Source organism: Podarcis vaucheri (assembly GCF_965113315.1).
Source record: "Podarcis vaucheri genome assembly, chromosome: 1".
NCBI classification, from domain to species: domain Eukaryota; kingdom Metazoa; phylum Chordata; class Lepidosauria; order Squamata; family Lacertidae; genus Podarcis; species Podarcis vaucheri.
The window spans coordinates 64,720,968-64,734,949 of record NC_138759.1 but is presented as its reverse complement, the minus strand read 5'-3'; positions in this window follow the sequence as shown (position 1 = coordinate 64,734,949).

Sequence of the window (13,982 nt, the reverse complement as noted above, 5' to 3'; positions counted from 1 at the left end):
GTGTGCAACTTGTAGACTACCCTTTCTCTGATACAGAGGCAACTGCTATACAAATACATACATGGAAGGATGTGAGTAGTATGCACATGTCCCACCCCAAGGTAGAGACTGAAAAACCAATGAAGAAGCATAATCCCCAGCTGTCAGTATCACATAATAGTTTCATTTTTAAAACCTTGGATGTTGGGTGCTTTCATTGTAACTGAAGGCCAAAGTAGGCAACATTACATGCATGATCATATTTAATGTGTCTAGTTTTATCTTCTAAAGAATTGCAGGAGGTAGGAACAGGGTGGGGACCATAGGAAGTTGCCTTATACCAAGTCAGGTCATTTGTCCATCTAGCCCATTCCAACTGGCAATGACCGAGGTCTTTTCCTATCGTCCGCTATCTCACCCTTTGAACTAGCATGCAAAGCAGATGCTTGTACCATTAAGCAGATGCTTGCTACCACTCAGTGGATTTGTAACTGGCTGACTGACCGAAGCCAAAGGGTGCTCATCAATGGTTCCTCTTCATCCTGGAGAAGCGTGACTAGTGGGGTGCCACAGGGTTCTGTCTTGGGCCTGGTCTTATTCAACATCTTTATCAACGACTTGGATGATGGACTCAAGGGCATCCTGATCAAATTTGCAGATGACACCAAACTGGGAGGGGTGGCTAACACCCCAGAGGATAGGATCACACTTCAAAATGACCTTGACAGATTAGAGAACTGGGCAAAAACAAACAAGGTGAATTTTAACAGGGAGAAATGTAAAGTATTGCACTTGGGCAAAAAAAAAAAAATGAGAGGCACAAATACAAGATGGGGGACACCTGGCTTGAGAGCAGTACATATGAAAAGGATCTAGGAGTCTTGGTTGACCACAAACTTGACATGAGCCAACAGTGTGACGCGGCAGCTAAAAAAGCCAATGCAGTTCTGGGCTGCATCAATAGGAGTATAGCATCTAGATCAAGGGAAGTAATAGTGTCACTGTATTCTGCTCTGATCAGACCTCACCTGGAGTACTGTGTCCAGTTCTGGGCACCACAGTTAAAGAAGGACACTGACAAACTGGAATGTGTCCAGAGGAAGGCAACCAAAATGGTCAAAGGCCTGGAAACGATGCCTTATGAGGAACAGCTAAGGGAGCTGGGCATGTTTAGCCTGGAGAAGAGGAGGTTAAGGGGTGATATGATAGCCATGTTCAAATATATAAAAGGATGTCACATAGAGGAGGGAGAAAGGTTGTTTTCTGCTGCTCCAGAGAAGCGGACACGGAGCAATGGATCCAAACTACAAGAAAGAAGATTCCACCTAAACATTAGCAAGAACTTCCTGACAGTAAGAGCTGTTCAACAGTGGAATTTGCTGCCAAGGAGTGTGGTGGAGTCTCCTACTTTGGAGGTCTTTAAGCAGAGGCTTGACAACCATATGTCAGGAGTGCTCTGATGGTGTTTCCTGCTTGGCAGGGGGTTGGACTCGATGGCCCTTGTGGTCTCTTCCAACTCTATGATTCTAAGTTATGCTCCCGTTCATTTGCAGCAATAGAAGTTTCCTTACTGGGCCTAACAGCAGCTTTAAGGGCATTCATTTAGTCTTTTTTTTGTATGCTGCTTTTCCACACACAAAGAGAAAAATCACACTCAAAGAAGCTTACAGCAAAGAAAATAGAAATGTGTTCAAAAACCAAATTGCAAAAACAATTCCATAATAACATAGCAAAACAACACATCAAATATAGTAACATACAAAAAACGTTTCAGTACTATATAACCATAGCTGTCAAGCGTCCCTTATTTGGCGGGACAGTCCCTTATCCCAGCACCATGTCCCGCTGCTGTCCCTTATTGATGATGTCCCTTAAATAAGCTACTGAAGGTAATGGGGCCCTTTCTATGTTCAGCTGTCCTTTGTCAACAACAAATTGTTGCTGTTTTTTGTGTTGAATATATGCTATATGGTAATTTATGGACCTAATAGTTATCTAAAGCCATTTGCACGCAACAAAATATGAATTTTATCAAAGTAATTGTTGATCCCTTATTTTGGCTGCTGAGCCCTTATTTTCGAGGCTGCTGGTCCCTTATTTTCAAATCTGCAAGTTGACAGCTATGTATATAACAAGATTACACAAACAACATCCATTATCCAATAGCAAAAATAACAAGGGAGCTTTACAGTTTCACCTTGGTCCTAGAAACAACCTTCCCATGATGCTGCAGACAATCTCTCTCTTGCAGCAGATTCTTACAGGGTTTCCAAGGGCAGTGGGTGAGGTAGCTGGAAGTACCTCCCCCATCTTTTACAGGGGTGTGGTTTTCTTTGTGACCAAGATGGAGGGCAGGGCGGGGGGGGGGATTAATTGACCTTCCCACTTGCCATGATCCTTACTGCAATTGCCTCTGCAGCTTTTTTTAATGAACATGTCTGATTTGACCTTGAGCAAGGGTTTATCTGTTCCTTTGCATTTTTGTATGGATCTTTTTAAACATACTGAATTTACCTGAAGCTGCTTGGGTAAGGCACACAGTGAAGTCATGTGTGCCTTACTTCATGCAGATGTGCAGACTTCTGGTCAATTTTAATGGCTGTTGAAACTTCAATTAGAATTGCCATATACTTCAAGATGATCCTAGTATCAGCAAAACTTACTTGGCAATTTTCCAATTTAATAGCCTGACTGAAGACAGATTAAATGTTGGCAGCTTTGTATGTCTTTACAGCTAGTGTAGAAACTCAGAGCTGGCAAAGAACACTCAACTATTGGCTTCGCCTTAATCTAAATCCACCCGGTCTACTGCCTCTAGTAATGCAAGACCCTCATAAAAGCATGTGGTTCAAAACTGTGCATCAAAAACTCCTTACATGTGGTCTGCATTCGCAATCCTTACTATCAATGGGCCTTAGTAAAGCAAAGAGCCTAATAGGCCAGCGCCTGAAAGACATTGAACGGCAAAACAACCTGACTATCCTAAAGAAAATGTGTCCATGGTATACTTACTCTCCCCCTGCCCACTTTGACTTCCCAGCTTCATATTTGTCTAAATTAACCATCCCAAAATACAGACGCGCCTTTACATTGGCCAGATGGGATGTTCTTCCCTCTGCCGTACTCGAAGGTCGTTACCAAAAGACTCCATTTGAAAAACGACTCTGCCCATGCAGAGATGGTAACACGGAAACAGTGTCCCACGTCCTTCTATCCTGCCCCCTTTATAGAGACCTAAGGAATGAGATTATTACTCCACTCATCCTCCCCAACCCCGGCCGTCCACAAGACATTATACTGTTCTTTCTCTTATCTGACACGGACAGTCAGACAACAGAGAAGGTCGCAAGGTACATCGAGAGAGCTGTGAAATTAAGGGCCACCATCTGAGTGACAGACGTGTTCACCTGACGGACCTCCTTTTGTTTGTTTTTATCCCCTCTTTATGTTTATTTTATTTTATTTCTAATTCTTGTATAGCTGTGGCCTGTTGGCTTTGCTAATAAAGTTCTGATCTGATCTGACAGCTAGTGTCGTGGATGGTATCAGATTTGAACCAGGGAAATTTTATTTCCACTCAGCCATGAAGTTTACTAAGTGATTGCAGACCAGTCACTAGTTCTCAGTTTAACCTGCCTCACAGGGTAGTTGTAAGAATACCCTGGGATAAACCCGGTCTGAACTCCTTAGGGTGGGGTAGAATCCAGATGTGATTCATAAAATATTTCTAAGTAACAGTTACTTATCTCATATTTCTTTTTTATTAATTCCAAATTATTAAAGCAAGTTAAATAATAAAGAGATGCTTTTCTTGTAACACCATGGTTCATAATACTAGACGCAAATCCAGACAATATTTCAGTGGAACACATGCATTTTGAACAGAGGTGGCCTCTTGCAATTATTAAACAAGAACAAATCCACCATCTTTCCTTGTTTTAAAGCATATCCTACAGCACAACTGGTGCCAAGAGTATTGCTCTGACTTCCTTTGGACCACATCAGCGAAGCTGAGAGGGAGGTCTTGTCACTTGGGCAGCCCAGGACCTCCTTACACACAGTCCAAGCTTGCACACTAGAATGTCACTTCAGGTCTGCTAACACAGTTGTTTGACCTCGCCCCCAGAGGCAGGCTCCATTGTCTTTAGAGACAGATGTATTCCAACAAAAAAAAGCTCACCTGAAGTCCTAAATTTGATATGACAAGCTGGTTGGGGGCCATGGTACAAGGAGAAGGACCTGAACCCTTCCTACTACATGGAGACTTTGGTCTAGATCGTCTCCTCCTGAGACGTTAGCCATGGAGGAGAAAACATGCAGACACCCATATGAAACCTGGAACAGCCATTTCAACAGGCTGTCACAGAGGATAGAAGAGAAAGGACTCTATTGTTGCTTTTGGTGGCTCCTCTCCTTGATTCCCCTCCCCATCTCAGCTGGCTGTTAGAATAACTATTTACTAAGAATCTGAATCTGAGATTGTTTATTTCATCTTCTCCTGATCAGTTTTCCTTTTGTGTCACATCTCTTTGTAAGTGTGTGTGTGTGTGTGTGTGTGTGTGTGTGTGTGTGTGTGTGTGAGAGAGAGAGAGAGAGAGAGAGAGAGAGAGAGAGAGAGAGTACTGCAAGCCACTCTTTTTTGGGCTGAAGAGTAGATTGAAAAAACAAATAAAAGTAAAATAATACCAGCTGGGGGGATTTCCAGTGGAGATCCAGTGGAGAAGGAGTTAAAGCCACCACCACTTATATCACAGCTTGTTCTCCCACCAAAGCTTGTGGCTGCCTTGTCAGGATAGCCAATCACAGCTGTAACATCTATGGGGTTTTCTGTGGATTGAGGTTTATTCTGATTCAGCAGTAAACTGAAGGAAAGCAGCGGGCCAAAAGAAAAACCTCTTAGACCTGTGCTTAGAAATCATGGGACAAACAGAAGGGCGAATGAGCCCCTAGTTGGAGCTTCAGAAAGAGGGGAAGAAGAAACAGCAGCAAGGTGTCCACTGCTGGGAACTTGAGAGCTAGACTTGATGTCTGTCCTAAACCCCTGGCTTACCTGGTAGCAAGTCAGTATGTCCAGTCCAGGGTCAATCCACATGTCTAAAGTCCAAACTGAAGCACAGTCCCACAGAGTTCCAGGAGCACCCAAGCTGAGCCCCATCAACATGGACAGTTGAGCAGACACAGCACCCCAGCTCTGCTGCCCTTTTATACTCTGCATGCTGATTGCAGCATCTGGGCTTGATGAGGCATGTGACCCTCACCTGTTCCGAGCCTACTCCAGCTGAGGAATCACACACCAAGCCCCACCTGGCCAGCTGGGGAGCTGGGCTCTGGGCCCTTGCCTCCCTCAGCCTCCTGGAGTATTCCATACGCTTCTCCTTCTGCCTCAGAGCCTGTCATGTTTGTGAAGACAGGGCCCCCTCTGGCTCTGGTGATGGGTCCTACTGCTCTGGTTCCTGTGCACTGATCCACATCCCTTCGTCATCCTCCGTCACCCTGTGGCTACTTCCTACACCAACCTTCCCTTCCCCATCTCCAGCTTGCCCCAGTGTGTCCCAGTCCTGGCTACATCTCTCTCCGGGATCCTCTTCCTCCTCCCCGTAGTCCTGCCAGATCATGACAATGGCCTTTGTCTGCTTCTGCAAAACAGTAAGTGTCAATGTCTATAAATTTCGGAGTGGTCTTGCTACACTGACCCTAAAGACATCTCTACTTAGAAGCAAGTCCCATTGTTTTCCATGAAAGTAAACACACTTAGTATAATTGCTTAAGAACTTCAGGCTTTGGTCTATGCTGCCGCCGCCGCTGTACATAATGACATATCTACTGGAAAAATGTCTTTCTAGACGTAGATTAGCCTTGTGGTTTAAAATGATAGCTTTAGAACTGCTGAGGTCACGCTAATCCTCTGTAAACCTAATAAAAATATTGTTACCAACAAAAGGGGGGTAACCCAAATAGTGCTTTGCTCACTCTCGCACACATTCCATGAATGTTACATGTACACATCGGCCTAGGCACATTTGGCAGGGCAAGAAATATGGAGGAATGTTTGGAACTTTAAAAAAAAATTATGTGATACTGCTGAAAAGGGCTGCTTTTGCCCATATAAGTAAATGGAGTCTGACTGTGACCCCATTTAAATTTATTCCCAATGGTGATGTCATTTCTGGCATCTAAAGCAGGTTCCTGCAGTTTTAAAACAAGCTCTGTAACAACGCCTTGCCCAATCTGCTGCCCTCCAGTTGTTTTAGACTTCAATTCCCACAAGCTTCAGCCAGCCTAGCTGTGCTACTTGAGACTAATGGGAGTTGTAGTATGAAATATCCAGAAGGCAGACACCAGGTTGGGGGAGGCTGTTCTATAAACTCTGTTTTGTACATTCTAAGTAAACCTTTCTGCTGTTTTCACAAGTGAAAGTTGAATCATTGCATGCATGTACCAATGCCTCCGCTTGGAATACAAGAATTGCAAGATGGTGTAATCAATGAAGATATCACCGTTCCAAAGTTTCTTGCAGTCTCTGTCTTTAGCTCTAGCTCAGGCTTCCTCAACCTCGACCCTCCAGATGTTTTTGGCCTACAACTCCCATGATCCCTAGCTAGCAGGACCAGTAGTCAGGGATGATGGGAATTGTAGTCTCAAAACATCTGGAGGGCCGAGGTTGAAGAAGCCTGCTCTAGCTTATATGCTCAGCAGAATCAAGTGGCTGAATTTTATGTGTGGACTCACGGTTTCATGCTTCAGGTTCTGCCTGTGAACTTTTTATAGGCATCTGTTTGGCTGCTCTGAGGGAACAGACTAGAGGGAGCTTATCCAGTGGATTTATTCTTACGTTCTTAGATGGGAGAATCACATTATTGAATGCACCCCTGAAGAAGAAAAAAAACACAGGAAAAATTCTCCTTGAACATAGATAGCATTATAGGATTTTGGGGGTTGGTTTGGAAGATATATAGGGGTATCTTCCAAACCTATGATTCTGCATTTGTGAAGTTAGACTCTAGTAAGAGAGAACCTGTTGAACTGGACCATCCAGTCTGTTTGTAAAGTAATGGCCTTAGCTGGCCAATTAAGTGCTCTCCTCCATATAGTAAAGAGTGAACCATGTTGCCATAGCAACAACTAAGTGATGGTGCTCCTCAGGAGAATGCGGCTTTCCCCACTTTTCCTGACTGGATGCCATCCCATCCTAGGGAGAGCAACAGGCCAGGTGGTCTGGTTTTTGGCTTGTGTATTTTTGGCTCCAAGCTGGACAGAGAGGCTTGATTTTCTCTGAGTGGAATGCAAAACTATGGCTTTGGATGAGCCCCTGGCCCCAGGAAGTCTAAAGGATAAGCGGGATCTGCAAGCCCTTCCATCCTATGCTCAGGTTGTATAAATGTATGTGCAAATAGAACCATACATCCTAAAGATACCATAGTCTCCACTGACCTTCATTCTAAGGAAGCTGAACCCTGGGTAAGCGCAGGGATGCCTGGGGTCTCTTGCTGCTCGGAGATTGGGGATCATGCAACCATGGACAAGTTGCAGCCATACTCTTGTCTTATGTGCAGTGGCGTAGTGTGGGTTGTCAGCACCCGGGGCAAGGCAAGTAATTTGCGCCCCCTAACCCATGGATTTGCGCCCCCTAACCCTAACCCCCAGATGTTGTGCCCAGTGCGGCCGGCCCCCCCTGCACCTCCCACGCTACGCCACTGCTTATGTGGCAGGAGTTGCTTTCGTTCATTAGCAAGCATTCAGAAATGTGAGCCCCAAATGCTATAAACCTGGAAAAGCTTTATTGCTTGATTCTACTGCATGTATCAGCACAGTGGCTCTCAGAGTCACTTGTGAAAACGAGCCTTATGTGCACTGGTTAGGAATGAATGCAAGCTGTTTTGTTGCATCCCAACCATATGTGTGGTTCAGAAGGTCAGGCATTACCACAATCGCTCTCCTGTTATTTTAGGACTTCCATGTGTTATGGTTGGCCTCGGTGACATGGCATTTGGTTTCAGTTATTTTTTTCTCAGGGTTTGGCTTTTAAGAATAGAAAAGCACATTTCAAGCAAAATCCAGCAAGTTGTAAAGTTTGTGGCAATTCAGGACTGAGATTGGTTTCAGGCTGGAAACACTGAAGAATAGCCAGGCTTCTCTCTCCATCACTTTTTTGAAAGTATGGTGGCAATTTATCGTAAAAAATGATGATTCCAAATTATTATAGAGAGGGAAACCAAAACATAACTGGCATTAACAACGCAATTATTTTAATCTTCTAGGAGCCTCATAATTTGATAAGTGCAGCCAATTGTTTCTCAAAACAGTCTGTTTTATAATGGATGGAATTCATTACCAAGCAAGAATGCAGTGCCTCTTTGTTGACATATAGTCTATAAATTGTTGGCTAAATCTAAAGGCGGGAGGTGGATGGGAAAGGGGTTGGTCTGTTTTGTTTAAAATGGTGTCCCTTTGAATCTCAACTGCAGCACATAAATTGAAATTGTTCCAGTTAGATAAGCTCTTTGAATTGCAGAATACAGTGGTATCTCGGGTTAAGAATTTAATTCGTTTTGGAGATCCGTTGTTAACCTGAAACTGTTCTTAACCTGAGGTACTACTTTAGCTAATGGGGCCTCCCACTGCCGCCGCACCACTGGAGCACAATTTCTGTTCTTAACCCAAGGTACTATTTCTGGGTTAGCGGAGTCTGTAACCTGAAGCGTCTGTAACCTGAAGCGTCTGTAACCCAAGGTACCACTGTACTGGAGTTGGGAGAGACTCATCTCGTCCAGCCCCCTGCAATGCAGATGGCCATCTAACCTCTCTTTAAAGAACTCCAAGGAAGGAGAGTCCACAATCTCCCAAGAGAATCGGTTCCACTATTGAACAGCTCTTACTGTTAGAAAGTTCTTCCTGAAATTTCATCGGAATCTCATTTCTTGTAACCTGAAGCCATTGGTTCGAGTCCTACCCTCAAGAGCAGGAGAAAACAATCTTGCTCCATCTTCCATGTGACAACCCTTTAGATATTTGAAGAAGGCTATCATATCTCATCCCAGTCTCCTCTTTTCCAGGCTAAACATACCCAACTCTGTTAATCATTCCTGATAAGGCTTGGTTTCCAAACCCTTTAGCATCTTGGTTACCCTTCTCTGCACACATTCCAGCTTGCCAATATCCTTCTTAAATTGTGGTGCCCAGAACTGAACACAGTATTCCAGGTGTGGTCTGACCATGGCAGAATAGAGGGGAACTATTACTTCCCTTGACCTAGACACTATACTTTTGTTGATGCAGCCTTCTAAGCATCAATAGGCACATGTTTCCTTTCGTTCTTTGATGGCAAACCTTTAGCAGCAGTCTGTCAAGGATGTGGATCAGAAGAGTCAAGACCGCAAGGTTAGAGAGCATGTAATCTTTATTTTTATTAATTGTATTACTAATAAAGCTTGTTTAAAATTATGTCTTCTTATATCCCACCTTGGGATTAACAAGTTATAAATGGGCATTATAAATAAATTCATTGTATTACTTATTGTCGAGAATCATAGAATCATAGAATCATAGAATCATAGAGTTGGAAGAGACCACAAGGGCCATCGAGTCCAACCCCCTGCCAAGCAGGAAACACCATCAGAGCACTCCTGACATATGGTTGTCAAGCCTCTGCTTAAAGACCTCCAAAGTAGGAGACTCCACCACACTCCTTGGCAGCAAATTCCACTGTCGAACAGCTCTTACTGTCAGGAAGTTCTTCCTAATGTTTAGGTGGAATCTTCTTTCTTGTAGTTTGGATCCATTGCTCCGTGTCCGCTTCTCCGGAGCAGCAGAAAACAACCTTTCTCCCTCCTCTATGTGACATCCTTTTATATATTTGAACATGGCTATCATATCACCCCTTAACCTCCTCTTCTCCAGGCTAAACATGCCCAGCTCCCTTAGCCGTTCCTCATAAGGCATCGTTTCCAGGCCTTTGACCATTTTGGTTGCCCTCCTCTGGACACGTTCCAGTTTGTCAGTGTCCTTCTTGAATTGTGGTGCCCAGAACTGGACACAGTACTCCAGGTGTGGTCTGACCAGAGCAGAATACAGTGGCACTATTACTTCCCTTGATCTAGATGCTATACTCCTATTGATGCAGCCCAGAATTGCATTGGCTTTTTTAGCTGCCGCGTCACACTGTTGGCTCATGTCAAGTTTGTGGTCAACCAAGACTCCCAGATCCTTTTCACATGTACTGCTCTCAAGCCAGGTGTCACCCATCTTGTATTTGTGCCTCTCATTTTTTTTGCCCAAGTGCAATACTTTACATTTCTCCCTGTTAAAATTCATCTTGTTTATTTTTGCCCAGTTCTCTAATCTGTCAAGGTCGTTTTGAAGTGTGATCCTGTCCTCTGGGGTGTTAGCCACCCCTCCCAGTTTGGTGTCATCTGCAAATTTGATCAGGATGCCCTTGAGTCCATCATCCAAGTCGTTGATAAAGATGTTGAATAAGACCGGGCCCAAGACAGAACCCTGTGGCACCCCACTAGTCACTCTTCTCCAGGATGAAGAGGAACCATTGATGAGCACCCTTTGGGTTCGGTCAGTCAGCCAGTTACAAATCCACTGAGTGGTAGCATAGTCAAGACCGCATTTTACCAGCTTCTTTACAAGAATATCATGGGGCACCTTGTCAAATGCCTTGCTGAAATCAAGGTAGGCTACATCCACTGCGTTCCCTTCATCTACCAGGCTTGTAATTCTGTCAAAAAACGAGATCAGGTTAGTCTGACATGACTTATTTTTCAGAAATCCATGCTGACTATTGGTGATCACAGCATTCCTTTCTAGGTGCTCACAGACTGTTTGCTTAATGATCTGCTCCAGAATCTTCCCTGCTATTGATGTCAGACTGACAATTTGTCATACTTATGTGATATACCTCTAGACCTTAGATGAAGCTTAAAGAGCCATTAAAACCTCTCACAGCGGCTTACAAGTCTTTAAATCTTGGAAGAATAGCCCTAGACTTATGTGGCTGGTGGCTAGACCTGGATGTAAGTCGTTGAACTCTTATCATCTGGTGACTACAGTCACTGAGTTGTGTCTCCAGCTACCACTACCACCCTACTCCAATCAGCTTTATTCCTTTCTCTTAAATTCATTCAGCTTCATTTAAATTTTCTCATATCAAATTTGAAGGGGAAGTGGCAGCAACACTCTCCTAATAGCTTGTAGAGATCTTGCCAAAATTCTTGACTTCCTTCAGAAATTCAACCCCGGCAGGAATCTCGATTTCCTTTCTTATTAATGTAAGATACGGCAGTGATTCCATTCACATACTCCTCAAACTGCGCCTGCTTCCCCTTTCAGCTTGTTGAGTTCTGTCACTTTGTTTGGTCGTATGAATGGGTTACGCATTGGCTGAATGTAAGCGAGGGAGCATTCTGCCTTTTCAGCAATTTTATTAGACGATAATCTGGCCAGCTACAGAACTGACCACACAATATTCAAAAATACATTTTAACCATGACCCAGCCAAAATGAAGCACTACGGTCACCTTCAGACAACCAGTTTATTAGACATTTGTTTTGATTTGCTTGCTCAAAATTTGTGCAGGTGTTATGGTTGAGTGATACTTGTCACACCCTCTACAGTGCTTTTATTCATAATGCTGCAAAAAGTAAAACAAAAATGAAAGTGGATTTGTTGTGCAAGAGCACTGTGCCATTGCTACATCACAATGTACCTGCTATCTTGGGGGTTGGGTGGTTATGAGATGCCCTTTATTGCACTGTGAACATATGCTGGCATCTACCTGAATGAGTGCTGAAGTCTGAAAGCAGCCTAAATCCTGCTGATATCAGATGCATTAAGTTTGATAAGGCTGCAATTCTAAATGAACTTACCTTGAGAGCAAATCCTACTGAACTCAATGGGACTTACTTCTGAGCAGACAAACATAGGGACACACTGCTCAGTGGTCTTTAAAAGTGTTTGTGCTCCAGGTTATTTACTGGATGCAGGCCATTCCAGTGGAGGAAGATTTAGCCAGTTAACTTTTTCAGTGAGGATTAGGCATGATTAAAAAACAACAACACTTCCTCTCTGCAATAGCCTAAGGATGATAAAATGTGACTCCAAACTCTAAAGAGAAAACAAGAATGTGTGCTTTGGGTTGGGGGGTGGGAGTAAGAGTTCTGCATTCTGTTGCCCAGTTAAACAAAGACTCAGTTGACTTGTTTAACTGAGGCCCCATTAAAACAGATTTCACTGTGGGTCACCTGGAGTTTAAAAAGTCCAGGAAGAGTGCAGAGGAAATATTTTGTTATGCGCTGCTAGCAGGGGCTCAGGAGTAAATGAGCTATTGTACACGGAGGGCTGGACTTCTTGGATACAACCACTGATATGGGGGAGACTTCGAAGCAAATCGGAACAAATCTGTTCTTTATTGTCTCGCTCAGACAGGGCTGCAAAGAATATTTAAGGCTCCTGGGGGAATTGAGAAGCAGAAGTAGCTCATTTTATGCCATAGTTTGAGCAGTTTAACCAAGAAAGACCTGGACATTTTTTAAAACACACACACACACAATATCCTGCCTTTCCTCCAATGTGCTAAGGAAGTGCATGCTCCCTTTGTATTCTCCAAGTAACTCTGAGATGGTTAGGTTAGGACAGGAGTCAGCAACCGTTTTCAGCCATGGGCCAGTCCACTGTTCCTCAGACCATGTGGTGGGCCAGACTATATTTTGAAAAAAAAAGGATGAACGAATTCCTATGCCCCACAAATAACCCAGAGATGCATTTTAAATTAAAGGACACATTCTACTCATGTAAAAACACTCTGATTCCTGGACCATCCGCGGGCCAGATTGAGAAGGCGATTGGGCCGCATCCGGCCCCCGGGCCATAGGTCGCCTAACCCTGGTTTAGGAGATGGCAACCAAGTGAGCATTTGTGGAGATTTCAACTTTGGTGTCCTTGTTCCATCTACCACCCTCACCTTTGTCCCACACTGGTTTCTATCTTGTCCTTCAGTGCAGTATGAAAGTAGCTATTTGAAAAAATCTTTTTGTGAAAGTAGTTATTTTTACTCCTGGATCAGGATAAATTGCCTCAGCCAATCACCCATTCCCACCACCCTTCTGAGTAATACCCCTCCCCACCCTCTCACTATATATAAGGGTCTGGTGACTTCTGTTTCAGTGTATCTGAAGAAGTGTGCATGCACATGAAACCTCATACCGATAACAAACTTAGTTGGTCTCTAAGGTGCTACTGGAAGGAATTTATTTATTTATTTTATTTTGTTTCTACATGTAGCATAATTAAACTATGGATTTTGCTAGCTTGGATGGCTTAGAAAGTTGATTAGACAAAATCATGGAGGATAAAGCTACGACAGAGGCAATATGACAGAGTTCCTCATCCACCTAGAGATGGGTCCATGCGCATTATATTGATTGATTGATTGATTGATTGACTGACTGATTTGATTTATATACCGCCCTATACCTGGCGGTCTCAGGGCGGTTCACAGAACAATATCAACATGAAAACCCCAATATATATAATCAAAATAAAAACAACAACCCAATCACACACACACACACAACCTTAATTGTCAAGAAAAGGGGCAGATCACCCGTATTGACTTTGTTTTCCTTTGCCAAGTGTTAGGATGAGTGCAGCTGGTTTCTGCACCAGACAGAATGCCAAATACACCCATTTGTCCCATGATTTCTCTCTTTCCCCAGTGTTTGACCAAAACCCCTCAAATGTGAAATCGTCTTACGAAATATAATTTGTCATTCTACATTCTGTAAAGCTGTGTGCATTTCCAGTGTACTATCTTCATGCCTTTCCTTAGCAGGAGTCTGGTTCAGAACTGAAAGAGTCCTTGGAAAATGGGCAGCACTTCTTCCAACTTTTTCCAGTGGAAAACCTCTCTGCCTTTAATGGCCTGCAACAGACTCAATGCAGGCGAGGGGAGGGAGGCAATTTCCTGACCATTGGTCCCCACAGTTCAATCTTCTTAGGA